This window comes from Sceloporus undulatus, chromosome 1 (genome assembly GCF_019175285.1).
Source record: "Sceloporus undulatus isolate JIND9_A2432 ecotype Alabama chromosome 1, SceUnd_v1.1, whole genome shotgun sequence".
NCBI lineage: Eukaryota > Metazoa > Chordata > Lepidosauria > Squamata > Phrynosomatidae > Sceloporus > Sceloporus undulatus.
Genome location: NC_056522.1, coordinates 94,288,955 through 94,304,662, shown reverse-complemented (window position 1 = coordinate 94,304,662; position 15,708 = coordinate 94,288,955).

The following is a 15,708-nucleotide window of genomic DNA, read 5'->3' as shown; positions in this document are numbered from 1 at the left end:
GCTTCTCCCTCTGCAGAAAGCAAGGTGATCCAAGGATATCCAAGTGCAAGCCTGGCTCCATCTGCCTCTGGAATATAAACCATGCGCATGTTCGCTCAAAAAAAATTGTTAAAAATGTAACATACATTCTGGAATATAAACAATGCACATGTTCGCTCAAAAAAAATAGTTAAAAATGAAACATACATTCTGGAATATAAACAATGCGCATGTTCGCTCAAAAAAAATTGTTTGAATTTGAAAAGGGGGGGAGGTTGCCTGACATGAGCTCCGTTCATGACCTGATTTTTTCCTCCTGCAAGGGAAGGAATGCCCAGCGACAGAGGGCTTTGGGCAGGGGATGCAGGGAAAAGAGGCTCCTAAAGAATGCCTTCCCTTGCTCCCTTCTTCTCAGGGCTCTTTCCTCCTCCCCCTCCCCTCCGATGAGGGGAGGAAATGCCTTGCCCTTTGCCCACCCTCTGACCTAAATCCCTTCCTCAATTTGCCTCGATCGTGATCGAGGCCAAAGTTCTCATTCCCAGGACCCGGGGTTTTTAAAAAGAAACGGTATTTGCACCGATTTCAAAAGACCCGCGCTAGGGGCCATTTAACACGGAACGGGTGTGCAAGCCCCGGATTCGCTTGTGTGAGATTCGGGGTGAGTAGGAACTTCACATGATTGAATCGGTTTCAGAACCGATTTTTTTTGTAATGTGAATGAGCCCATTGAATATCTCATGAAGCATGAATCTCCATTCTTCAACATGCCAACTTTGTCTTGACAACAAAGTTAGTCATGACTAACGTTAGTCCCATTCATTTGAAAGAGTTTCCTCATTGATGTAATAGTAAATCAGGATTTCATCCACATAATTAAACAAGCCTAGGGCCCTGATCTGAACCTCAGAATTTTTGCAATGGGGAAATGAAAGAGGAAAGTGATGAATACCTACAGGGTCATGTAAAGCTTTCAGCTAGAGAGCTGGCATATACATTTGGAGTATTTCATGTAAATATTATAAAAGTGTATCTGTGTGAGTGAGGTCAAAGTTCTTAAGGACAAGCATCATATATCAACTATCTCAGAGGGCTTTTATAGAGTTCTACTGTTTATTGTTGCATCTCCAACCAGGTTGATACCAGGTCAGAAAGCACAAGGCCACAAACTATGGTTTTTTTTCTTGCCTTTGGACTTCTGTATGCAGTCCTCTGAGTATTTATGCTGGCCCAGTAGCTGTTAGAATTGTGCCATAAGTCTTCATAATAGTGTAGAATGACACATGGCAGATGTTGAATTGTAAACATCAACTTCTTCCACAGTAGACTTGTAAGAAAGAATGATTATGCAACAAGACCACAATGTACTCCTAGGATATTTCCTGATTCTTGTACAGTTAAATACACAGGGAATAGCCCTTTACTTACATAACTAACCTCCTATTAAAGGCTGGACAGTGGTGCAGTTGAAAGAGGAAGAATATGTTCATATAGCAGCAGATGTAGAAAACAAGTTCTGAATGAATCTACAGGGAATAGGTTTGTGCTGGTTTTCTGAAATGCTGAGATACATGTTCCAGATATTAAGTCATAAATAATAAGTTTTCCTCAAAATCCTGAAATTAGAATTTAGCTGATTCTTCCTTTGATTTCATTTAAAGTTTCAGAGTTGTAGGGACAAAATTAGATACAGTTATATCCAAACTAATGTTATGGATTGACTACATTTCCATACCACCCAAGGACTAAAGTTGTCTTGAGTGTTTTAAAAGAAAACTTTAAAACCATAAAGTACAAAAATAAAATATGGAAACATCAAGCAATTTAAAGCAATAGAATAAAAACTAAAGTGCAAATAAAAGCCCTCAGCAGTCCAAAGATCCCAAAATATATAGACAGTATTTTTATAATGGAAGAATTAAAAAGCCTGGGAGAATGCAAAAGTCTTTGCCTGATGCTGAAAAGACCCTAACACAGGCAAGTGTTTGTAAGTGGTTGTTCCTCAATCAGAGTGCCAGCATTAACAAAACAACAAAACTTCATGTGCATTTTGTAAAAGGGCACAATATTATTGAGTCAGTTTGATGTGGTCACAAGATCCAGTGACACAGATCCTTACTGGGGCCATTGATTCAGACTATACCACACTCATCAGGATCATCCATGAATATTTCTGATAACTATGTATGGTTATGAAAGCTAGGCAATGAAGAAAGATGACAGGACGAGAATCAACTCATTCAAAATGCAGGGCTGAAGGAGAGTTTTATGGATGTGGACTGCCAAAGAGATGAATAATGAGTCTGTGGTAAATCAAGCCTGACCTCTCACTACAAGGTAAAATAACTAAATTGAAGCTGTTGTACTTTAGTCCCATCCCGCAACATCTTACACAGGTGGACCCTTACAGCTTGGCAGAAAGAACCTGAAATCACTGCCACATGTTTACAAATGAATTTGGGAGTAAGTAAAACTGCCAGAGTCAGGCATCCTCGGTAAGAATCAGTTCTGCAAGTTTACAATGGAATTTTTAATCCAGAGCTCTCCGGATGAGAATTCTAAATGTGTGTTGTGCCTAGCTCAACCTAAACTATAAACCCCATGATTCCATAGGATATTGCCACAATAGTTAATAAGAAATCACAGTGCTGTAACTGTGCAATGCTGATTACCTTTAAGATCATCAAGGGAAGGTTTTCTCAGTCTTGCCACCATTAAGGCTCACTTGGGAGTTTATCGCATGCACTTTTCAGCCCAATCCGGCCATGGGATGGGATTGGGCTGGAACAAGGAAAATGGATTTCATCATACATGAAATTGCTGCTGTGCTGCAACCCAACCATCACCTGTCCCTCAGCTGTGCTCTGCCAACAAATTTTGGTACCACAGAAAGTTTCCATGGTACCAAAATTGCCGGGAGAAGCAAATTATGGTTGAGCGGCAGTACAGCAGCAATTTCATGTGTGATAGAATCCATTTTCCTGGTTCCAGCCTGATCCCATCCCATGCCCAGATCGGGCTGAAAAGTGCATGGGATAAACTCCTTGGTGAGGACACAAGACAGACCCTTCTCAGTGACTACTACCACCCTCTGGAATGCCCTTCCACAGGAGACTAGACTGGCCCTCTCCCTGCTTTCCTTTCTCCTGCAGGTAACAGCTTTTTTGTTTAAGCACACTTTTAAAATAAATTGGTGTGCCAGGAAGGCTTTTTTACTGGGTAAACTTTTGTATGTTTTAAAATAATTTTAAAATGTTTAAATTGTGATTATTTTAATTATTTTTACAATTGCACTGGTAAATTTTACTTTCCTTTTGCCAGCAGGCAAAAACGTTTTTGTTCAAGCAGGGTGTAGAGAGGCTTCTTACTGGGGTGCATGCTGTGTTAATTTATGTTTTTAACTTTTGTATTTTTAACTAAATTTATACTGTTTAGGTGAAATGATTTTATTTGTTTTAAAAATTGTACTGGTTAAATTTTAACCAATTGTATCTGTGGACTGTCTTGGGTCCCATTCCAGGAGAAAGGTGACATGTAAACAAAACAAAACAAACAAACCTATAAATAAAGTGTGAAAGGATTACAGCTGTACAGGATTCTGACTGACTGATATTATTAACTTACTGCTCCCCATCCCTGCAATGCTTTGCAACTTTAACATGTGAATTTTAACACACAAGGCAAGGCAAGGCACTAGTGATAAGGCAAGGACTAGTGATAAGGGTCCAAAACACACTGCAGAAATAATCCAGTTTGAGACCCCTTTAACTGACCTGGATCAGTGCTAGGGAATCCTGGGAATTTCAATTTATTGTGACACCATAGCTCTCTGACAGATAAGGCAAAATGTCTCACAAAACTACCATTCCCAGAATTCTCTAGCATTGAGGCAAGGGAGTTAACGTGGTCTCAGACTGGATTATTTCTGCAGTGTTTTTTGGACCAAGGAGTACTGATGGTCTCCTGCTCTACCATCTGAACCACTTTGAGAGATTAGCCATAGCCAGCAGGACTAAACCAGCCTTGAGGAGAAGGCAGTCACACCAGTGAAAATTAAGTAGAGGTAGATAGCTGAAAGCCCTGAAGGGTTTCCATGAGTGACATTTTACTTTGATATACTCAGTGCTGTTAAAACACAGAAGTACATCTAACTCTGAATGGCCTCCATGGATTCCTGCAATGTGGAGCTCACCCTGAGCCCTCCCCCCTTTAAATGCTTGAAACAGTGAATCAATGTTTCTTTGAATAAAAATATATGAAGTGCATAAATAAAAGGCACAGTGCACCTGAAGTGTGTGGGAGAGAAAAGAGAGTGTCTGAAACTGCATTCAAATAATGTCAAGACTGCCTGTCAAGATGGGCTCAACCATAGGAGAAAAATGCACAGGGATTGCTGTTTTTATCTTTTACTGACACAGCACCACAGATGAAGAGGTCGCCAACAAGTGTGCAGAACACATGGGTTCATGCAGTGGGGTTCACAGACATGGTTTCCCTTCATGGCATATCTTGCTGGTGCATTGCTAGGTTCTGTGGAAATTCCAGAGTTTTTTAAGTTGTCTATCAAAGACCACTCTGAGGCTTTGATTAAGAATGAGAAACTCCAATAAACACAGACAGCTCACCACACAGTTATCTAGATTATAGATGTATAATTACTCTCTCTCTCTAAGCTGTCATTCTGATTTATTAGTTTATTTGTCCATGTATCTGCTTTGGCACAGTTATGTTTATTAGAAGACACAAACCTTGATTTCAACTAATTTCATGCATAGCTAAATTGATTCTCCCTGCAGCAGATAAAAGTAAAGGTAAAGGCAGGAGAAGGCACAGCACATGTATAAACATACCAATAATACATTGTAGAAGATCCCTGTTCAATCTGATTCCAGTATTTTGGACAAGATGATGGATGTTCCTCCTAAACAAGGCAGAATGTGGGAGCAAGGAAGAAGGGGCACTTCCCATTAATGCTAGACAATAATGTGTGCCATTTATGCTGGTATCACTGACCAGTTCCCCAGATAACAAGTTCTAGAAACACCTCTGTGTTATAGCCAGTCCAGACATAGCTTCTACATACTTCAAATGTTTTCATCAGCCAGTAGCTTTTCACATGAGCCATTATGATTGACAGGCATTTACTATGTAATATTCTTCATCCCATTAGGGAGAACCACTCTATTCTGCTTTGGCTAGATATTTACCTGGAGTATTATGTCCAGTTCTGGGCACCAGAGAGAGAAGTATTTACTGGCAAACTTGTACATGCTCAGGCAACAATGACCAAGATCGTAAGTTAGGCATGAGAATCATGGGCTTTTGTAGATATTGTTGGACTGCAAGTCCTGTTCTCACCTTTGGAGGGCTGCTTGAGTCCCACTCCTATAATAAAGGGCCTAAAAATTGAGCCCCATAAGAAATGGTTGAGAAAACTAGGTATGTTTAATCTGGAGAAGAGAATAATGAAAGGCAACATTATTGCTCCCTTTAAATATTTGAAATGCTGTCATGTGGAAAATGGAATGTGCTTATTTTCTGCTGCACCTAAACTGATGGGTTCACATTATAAGGAAGGAAATTTTGAGTGACAGCTTGGAAAGGGATCATGCGGCACTCTTGAGACTAAATGAAAGATAGAATTTGGGAGATCCCTTTGCATACTGGTTTTCCAGACTGAAATGGCTATGTCTTTGAATTCTTCCTGGCAGCCAGTGGGCTGTCTAGGGAAGTGTAGGGGGTTCAGACCACATCAAGTGACACCCCAGAGAGAGGTGTCACACAGTGGGGCAGTACACCCAGAGGGACTGGCAAAGCTACTGGATGAGCAAAAAAGTGTGCTTTCCTGCTCACCCAGCAGCCACATCAGACCCTAAATGGGTCTTCCAGAGGCCACAACACTTTCCCCCGCAGCAGCAGCAGCTGCTGGGGGGGCAGACCCTGAAGGTCTTTCCACTGGGTGGGGTGCCAAGGCCTTCAGGGTCTGGTGTGGCTGCAGTTGGGCCAGATCCTGAATGCCTTGCCAGAGAGTGGTTCTCCAGGTGCCTCAGCATGCCAGCACCCCCCACCAGTGGTCTGGGCAGCTGGGCTGGTGGTTGGGGAGGAGGGCAAGGCAGCCCCCCCATGCTCCAGCTGATACCAGCCTTAGCGACACCACTGCTGGCAGCTGTTGGATAATGAAATGGACTACTTTAGAAGACGGTGAAATTTTACTTCCTTGAAGGTTTTTAAGCAGAGGTTGGATGGTGATCTCTCAGGGATGCTTTAGGTATGGTTCTCTGAACTGTCAAGGGACTGAGATATTTTCCACCTTTATGGTTCTATGACATTACTCCCCTCTATGACTTTCTTGTAGCCACCAAATCTTGGAAGGGTTGTTTTCTGAATTGCACAATTCAAAGAATCCCCAGTGAGAATTTATTCAGGGATTTGAAATTTTTTTAAAAAAAGTAACTGTTCTAAACTCTGCAACTAACACAATAAGCAGAGTATGCAGCAGGCTAAGAGTCATCAGGTTCCATATGAAATCAAAATCAGTTAAAGAACAGAAGCTGTTATTTTCTTCATTTAAATGTTCTGATCCAGAGTCTTACAACTATTGATAATGCAGCACAATATTTCATGTTTATGAACAAAACACTAACAGAAGAACATGTCATGAAGAGGAAGAACAGGAAATATGTGACACTGAAGAAAATTGTATGATGCAACTGCTGAATAGAAAGATGACAGCTAGTAGCAAAATAATTGGCAGCAAAGTACTCTCTAAATTGTTTTCGTCTAATCAGTTTCATGTGTTATGGACAGAGAAGTTAACAAACATCTGTTTAACCCAGTCCTGAAAACCAGTCATATGTTTTGTGCATTGTGTTGGACAATTTCTGTGACTGTGTGCATATTGTCATCCATGCATGTTGGAACAACATCTGAGAGTCATCACTTTCATTATGCAAGATGAAAGAAAAGTATGAAAGCTGAAGCTTTAAGAAAAGATAGGCAGAGGAATTTTCCAGTTTCCCATAACAGAAGGAAGTGCATGTGATCCTGTGTCCCATGTAGATTTCAACCCAATATATCCACCATTTAGCTGCAACTTGAGAGGGGAGGCATGTTCTTCTTAGTGATGAGCTGAAATTTCTTACAAAATATTTTCTTTACTGTCATTATACCAAAAATAAAATAAAATAAAGCCACTTTACTCTGTTTACCTCTTTTTTATATTAACCACAGGCATCAATCCATGTAACAAGGATTCTTAAAACTGAATTGGTTTATGACAAGAAGCAGTGTGGGTATCTCCTTATAAATGCATATAAATATAAAAGATTGGATCCCTGGGACTGATAGTGTGTAACAAACTTTATTCTGATTCTGAACACTGCTTCATAAATAGGGTCTCCTCCAAAAAAACATAGATGGTGTGCATTCCTGGTAAGATCTATAGTGCAAGGAATATAGAAAGAGGTGTCCAATAATTACCTAATAGCTTCTGTCTCATAGTTAGCACTGTTTTATATGGCTAAGGCTCCTGCTTTCTTTCTTTATTGATGACTAGCAAAAGTATTCATTACCTCATTATGCAAATGAATTGAGTCATGGGAAGCTTCACTAGCATGTGCACATGCATGGACACAAACACACCACTGATCTCTCACTCTGAAGCTTTGTAGATGAGAAACAGAAAGTTGACTGTTCATAGCTTTTTCATGTGTAATCAGGGGTGCACAACCTGTACCCCAAGTGTTTTAGATTGTCTGATTTGAACCCCTTGCTTTTCTACCTCCTCTCCTCACTAAGCTTTTTTTTTTTTCCTTTCAAAATTGCAGGAGTTTCAGCTATTCAGCAGGTATATTTTTGGCAAACCACCTCTGAACCAATCTTGCCAAGAAAACCCTGTGATAGGTTTGCCTTAGGATCACTGTAAGTTGGAAATGATTTGAAGACACATGATGACGACAACAACATAGCTTCACTTGGAATGAGGATTCTACAAAGTTTAGAATTTGATTCCTGCTTGAGGAATCAAAAGTTACTCAGAATTATGCCTATGTTTGGTTTCATCAGCATCAGCACCATGCTTATTTGTATGCCACTTTTCCATAGCTGCTCCAAGTGGCTTACAATAACATCAGAAAGAAATTACATAATATGAAACAGTAAGATTTCTAGATGATTCAACAACAACTCAGGATTTAAATAATCAGTTGTAGGATAAACTTTGCATAATAATAAAATACAAAGAGATTAAAGAATCCACAAATAATTTGCACACCAAGATCTATTTTTTTATATAAAAAAAAGGAGGGAGAAGTTAAAGTAGCAACAAAAATGCATTTCATTGAAAATGTTGCTCCATCCACAACCCCTAGAGAAGCTCCCACCCTCATGGTCTCTAAGCCCCTTCAACAGCAAGAGTTTTGTAACTGCAGTCATTCTGGATGCCAACTTCCCAGGCAAGTGGAAATGGGCCAGAAGGAAGACCAGGGTCTACTTCTTGCACCACTCACAGCTAGAGGCATCTTCTGCCCTTTTATAGCTGAAGCCAGTCAGGGTTGCCAAATTAGTGTTGGAAGTGCTGCATCCACAAACACTTTTAAAATGCTTTATGTTGCTTATAGTGACACTATATAATAAATACCTTTTCAGTAGGGAAGAAAAGAATATTCAGTTTTTTGTTTCCTCATTGAAAAATAGGTTTCCTAACAATTGAGAAACTCAGGACCGATTTAGATGGGCCTTTGCGCCGCCCCCGTCATGTGCTAGGGGTTGGCCGAGGATGCACCATCCATACCGGCCTCACCCCTAGCACGTGACGGGGGCGTCAAAATGGCGGCGCCCTGTACACACAGGTGCCGTCATTTTGACGCGACAGACGTATAGCGTCCACATGTCCCATCGTGCTTGCAATGTCACCAGTGCGCCATTTGTGCACTTGGGCATTGCAAGCGCGATGCAAAAAGAACCCAATTTAGAATGGCAAAGGGACTCAGAATGAACTGGGGGAAAAACTTATTGATTGATACAGACAAAATTAAAATTTGGCTACAAGAAATTGTTAATATTGAAAACACAAACGTAAAAGAACAACAAATAAAAATGATTGGAAAATGGTACAGGACGCCACATCAATTAGCATTTATAAATGATTAATTTCAATCAAAATGCTGGCATGGATGTGGAGCTAAGGGACTTTACATACAATACATACGTGGTGGCCCATTTGTTCAAGAATTTTGGACAGAGGTTAAGAAACAGATAAATATAATAATAGGGATAGAGATACAGTTAAGCAAAGAAAATTGTCTAACTTTCAATTTAGGGGAATTAAGATTAAATAGTAATCAAAGATATGTAATAAAACAATTTCTAAAAGCTGCTCGTACAGTGATTGCTTATGGATGGAAAAACAAATCAAATTGGAATATGTCTTGTTTGTTTAAATATATAAAGGGATACATATTATTTGATTTCCTTAGGGAAAGAAGACTTAAATATATTGGGGAAAGTAATAAAGAATCATGGAAAGATAAATGGAAAATTGTGATTAAGAAAGTGGAAGATAAAATGGGGTACGAAGAAGTAAAAAATATAATTAATGATATTTTCCACATCTCCGATAATGATTGTTAATTTGATTGGAATGTATTTCCCTCAATGCTGTTTTTTGGGAGGGGGGAGAGGGGAGAGGGGAGAAAAGTATATTATGAAATGTGGATTGTATAATTTGTATTATGTACTATGTAGTAAAAAATAAGTTAAGGAAAAAAAGAAAATGCAACCCTTTTCTCCCTCCCCCAAGTATTTCTGTGGTGAATGTTTTATCTATACCTGGGGAAGTGCAAAAATCAGGTGTAGAAATATTTGTTTCCTCTGTGGTGAGAAGGAAACTGGAAATTATTCACCTCAATTGCAAGGATGAAATAATCAGTATTTACATTTGCAGAGTTCAGACTACCTTCCATCTGTGAAGAGGTTTGGGTTTTGTTGTTGTTGCTGTATCCCTTCAACTTATTTCCAGTTTATGGAATCCTAAAGTGAATGGAGTTCTCTTGGCCTAAGACTTGTTCAAAGGGGAGTTGCATTTGCCTTCCTCTGAGGATGAGAGAGTGTCACTTGCCCAAAGTCTTGCCCAGTGGGTTTCCATGGCCAAGTAGGGATTTGAATCCTGGTCCCCAGTCACAGTCTAGCATTCAAACCATTACAAACACTGACTCTCGGATTGGCTTTTATTTCATTTTCATTATTTTAAGATGGATCCAAGGGCCTATTATCTCTGGGTCCAGAAAGGTGCCCATGTTTGACACGAAGTTGCCTTTTCTTTTTAGAAGGTCAACAGTAGGAATCTGTATCAGGAAATAAATTTTCAGAAGAACTAAAAACAAAGGCATTGCTGCTGAGATTCTTAAGGCAGGAAAAATGGCAGGAAAGGGGAGACTAGAAAGACACTATCCCATGTGGACAACCTCTGAGATACTTTGTGTAAGATATCTGATGTTAGGAAAAATAAGAGAGGCAGGAAACAGGAGACACCATGGACACCATAGGCATAGCTCAGGTTAATGCTGAATACATTTAAGCTGGCTTACATATGTACAGAAACATACATGCACAACTCACCAGGCAGCTGGGTTGCATAGTAGAACCTGTGTTCCAGCAATCAAAGGACCAGGAATGATGGGGGTTTCTAGCTTGGGTTCTGCTGGCTATTTGCCATAATAAATTATTTTGAATTTCAGAACAGGAGTTTGGTACTGTGTGTGCTTGGTATCTGCTGAGGTTTAATTCCACAACACCCTGTGGATACCAAAACCTGTGGATGCTTAAGTCCTATTATATACAATAACATGGTAAAATGGTGTACCTCAATATAAAATAGCAACATCAAGGTTTGCCTTTTGGAATAATTTTAAAATATTTTCAAGCTGTGGATGGTCAAATCCGTGGACGCAGAATCTGTGGGTAGGGGGGCATGACTGTACTCCATAGCCCTACTCAGAACCATCTATAAGTATTTTAAAGCAGGGGTGGCCAATGTTCAGCCTGCAGAATGCTGCATGTGGCCCTGAATGCCTTTTTGGTGTCCCGTTTCTTGGGCCTCTAAGTCTCCAACCCCAAATTACAGAGGCAATATTACCCATGAAATGGCCTCCATTACTGCCTGGAGCAGTGTTATACAGCATCCATGCCCTTTTTAAATTTACTTGCATGAAAATCAGCTTAATGAGCAATACAGCATACCTCTGTGTGGAATGAAAATTGACCCCCACCATAGTTGCCCAACCATGCCTTAAGGCCCTCTCTCTTGAGACAGCTCATTCCTTCCACTACTGAGGATCCTGGTGGCTCTATCTCTCTCTCTCTCCTTCTCTCTCTCTCTCTCTCTCTCTCTCTCACACACACACACACACACACACACACACAGAGCGAGAGAGAGAGAGAGAGAGAGAGAGAGAGACCTATTATTATAGATAAATAACATATAAATAAACAATTTATTATTATTATTAAAATAATTGAAATATATCCTATTTTATATATTATTATTACAATTATATTATGGGAATAACATATTAGGAGACCTAAAAATGACTTTAGGAGCCATATTTCACCTGTAAGCTGCACTCCTCCTCTCATTCTGTGCACTCTGCAGATGCATAGCTTTGCATTGTTGTTTCCTGTTCAAAGACTCTTTTGGGATCTTTTTTGCTCATTCCTAATACCCTAATTTTGGAGATTTTTCCACAATTCAAAAATAATTACCTTCCATAAACTTGTTTTATTAGTTGAAAGCAATCCAATTAAATTTTAAAATATGTTTTTAATGCCTTTCTATTTCATTGCCTTAAAGAGAGTAAGTACATGGTTGTCTGTTCATGCATGAGGAAAAGCAGATATTTGAGCATTGTTTTCTCAAAGTCACAATGACATTTTATTCACCACCACTGGACTATTTTATCCTCCTGTGTGTATAATCTAATGATGTGGCTTGCATTTTGGTTTGGACAGCTAAGACAACTCCTGGGTTTTTGGCTCTGCCTTTAATTTTTCTGGCAGACAAGAGCTGGTTAAAGGCGAAAAATTGCAGCTTCTACTCCATTTAACAAAATACAGTTTCCAAAGCTGAGGCTTTAAGAGCAAATAGTGCTGTCCAATTTTGTCATATTGTAGATTATAATGGCTGCTAGCTGTAGCTGCTTTTACAGTTTGCAAAACCATACTGGACTGCAAGACTGGAAGAGGTTTAAAAAACAAATTATATTGATTATAGGGAGTGACATGCTCTAAGCTTGGTGAATCTCTTAAAAGTGAATATTTTCCTGGACTTCGAAGTACTCCATTATAAATAACGAGTTACTGGGAGTCAATTTCTTTTTGCAGGGACTGAGTCATAAATGAGTTACAGTAGGACTGTATTGTTAAAAGGGATAATGTCTCTTCTTCTGCAGTACAACCACAAGTTTTTAGTTATTTTTCTTGTTGCAGGGATATGGCCTCACAAAAGAATGGAAGAGGAATATCACATGGTTCAAGTGCTTGTGCATTCTGTGCTTCATTCTGCTGCCTTGTGTTCTGTTGTGGATATTGAGGCAACTAGGAGGTAAACAAGAGGAGCTGAGGTTTTGCATAACAATTCAGTAACTTGGAGTATTCTGATGTATTTTAATTAAATGTAACCATTTTAGTTGTTTTTTTTTTAAAAAAAAACTGGAGAATGAAGATTACCCTTTCATAAACTGGAACAAAATGATAACTGCAGTTAATTACCATAAATTTTAATTCAAATATTTTCTTTGGAGTATTAAAACACAATCCCATGGGTTGAAAACCCCAATGTGGTTAATTTTAGAGTTCATCTATGAACTGTTTTACAAAATTACTATTAACTACTTAATTTCAGATGTATATACTGTAGTGACCGTGAAACAACTAATGTAGCTACAAATTAACAAAATATTTAAATTGTGAAATATATAGCTATTTGAACTAATCTAGAAATTACAATCCCTTTTTGTCAAATCCTGACTTTTGCTGCATCATCCAGAAATCAGACAAGACTTATGAGCTCTTTGATTATCTTCCATCTCCTATTGGTCTCAGTCTCATTCTTATTACAGTCTTATCCTAGTACAGTGGGTCCTCCATATCAGTGGGCACAAATCACCATGCCTCATATTATTCAATGGCAGCATGTACACTCAGATGTGCTGACATGTCTGTGTAGATGTCACTGCCATTGAATAATACAGGGTATGACTGTATGCATTTTTTTTTTTTTGGCCATCTTTTGGGGATCTGTTGTAGTACTTTTAAAGTTTTCCTCTAAAAGAATAGTTAAAATGTCTCATCAAGTTGTCCCAGCTAAATGTTCCTCTAAGCCACTTAGGAAAAGGCACAGTGTTGGCGGCTGGAAGAAATTACCAAGATATGTATATGAAATAATCTAGAATTGGGATGGGAATCTCAGTTGATCTGGGGTCAATTTTAATCTCTGACCTTCCACAGACCCTTAAAAATATGACTTCTTCACTCTTCCACTTCAATAAGTGACCACTTCTGATAGGGGAAGAACTAAGTGCCACCTCAAACACACATGACAACATCTGACCTGTGTTTTGCAAGGCTAGGAGAGAGCAGCTTCTCCTGCAGGCTTTCAGCACATGTTAAGTAAGGCAACCATATGATGAGGTTTTCCTGGCAAGATTTGTTCAGAGGGGGGTTGCCTTTGCCTTCATTTAAGGCTGAGAGGGTGTGACTTGCCCAAGGTCACCCAGTGAGTTTCCATGGCTAAGCAAGATTCAAACCATGGTCTCCAGAGTCCTAGTCCAAGCCTCAAATCACTATGCCACACAATCTCTCTGTTTTGGAATTAGCAGTTCTCATTTTTTATAAATGGGGAAGCAGTTAGAAGGGGTTTGGGGTTTACAAATAGAGCCTTGGACATCCCATTGGCCCTTAGGCTGCACAATTCCCATCTCTACCTAGAACAAACACAATTCTGAGTCTATCCCAAGGAACTGACTTGGTATAATAAAAGTAAAGCGAAGATTTGGACTGTGTGTGACACTGATGCAGTCGTATATATTAGCTCAGAAAATTAAAGGAAAAAACTTATACTGACCAGAATGGCATTTATTATTACATTTAACTGGTTTAAATTTTATGATGGTTTAATGGCTTTTTAATTTTTGTATTCTGTAAATTTTAAACTACTGTCGTTCTAAGTGATGTAAGCTGCATTGAGTCCCAAACTGGAGGGGGGGGAGGCAAAATATAAATAAATATATACAATAATAGGGCTCTTGTCCACTTTCTGTTTCATTCTAACAATGTTCAAAATAACTAATTCTTTTTATTTCACTTTGCTTAAGAATGTGTCCTGTAAAACAAGGGTTGGGAAACCCTCAGCCCTCCAGACACTGATGGAATATATACCCTCCAATATTTCACTGATGAAAACTGGACATATGTGGACAAGCAACATCAGAGAGCAATCAAGATGACAAAAGGAAGAATACATATGCTAAGAGATGCTGCAGTAACCTGCTTCTGCCTGAGCCCACTGAGAAGAGCAAGATGTGTCCCCTCCTCTCCTTTCTCCCTCCTGAGGAAAAAGGAGCTAGGTGGGAGGAGGAGAAACTGAGACATTTTTAAAACAGCTGAAAAATTGTGATGACAGAGGACAATTGGTGGATATGGGAATGCAACTCCTATCATATATCACCAATGGCCAGGCTGGCTAAGGCTGATTGAAACTGGACTTCAACGGTTCCTGGAGGACCACAATTTCTCTTCCCTGTTTTGTTGGGAGGAGAGGCAAGAGGGAAGAAAGAGCGTAAAGCTGCATGGTGTTAAATCTCTTTTTCAAAGAAATAGATGAGTGAGTGTAGTCCCTACTTTCTTCCATTCAAAATGGCCAGAGTGAAAATCACCAGCTGATCCAAACCAGCTGGGTCCATTCATACTACACAATTACATTGCTATGACTCCTTCTTAACTGTCATGCCTGCATCCTGTGGAATCCTGGGATTAGCAGTTTGGTGAGGCACCAGTTCAGCCTTCTGGCTGTGTATTCTTAGTGTCCCTCAAGAAAATGACAAGCCACAGGATTCCATAAGCTGTTGCCATGGCATTAAAAGTGGAATATAGCACTATAACTGTGTAGTGTGAATTGTCCCATTGTGTCTAAAATTATTCCGCTGAACATTAGCAGAACTCCTGCAAATTGGTCTCATTGGCCTGGGATTGTATCACCAACACCTCATGATCAGAACTTGGAAAGGTTACTTTTTGATTACAATTCCCAGAATCCTCCAGCTGGCTTAACTGGGCCATACTATTTTGAAGAATGTGAAAGCGGTAACTTATAGGGTTCCCCTAGGTCTTGAGATTTCTGGGCAAAAACCCAAGGCCTAAGAATAGCCCATGTTATCATCAGGCATTATGCATTAACTACCAACCACAGTTGATTTCAGCTTGTATAACCCCCTCCCCGCCAGGACAGAACATATTTTCCTGTTTGGAAATTAAGACATAAAATTTAGCTAAGGGAGCTTTTTCAGATCAAGGTGAAATGTTGTATTATTCCTTCTTTCTTAGGGGAGGCAGGGTAATAAATATTTAATGTATCCTATTTGCTTCTAGTCCCAACATAGATGCAGAGCGGAGTGGAGGGTGAGCTCTGATGTTACAATGACTGGAAGGAAAAAGATGTAAATACATAAAGTCCCCGGA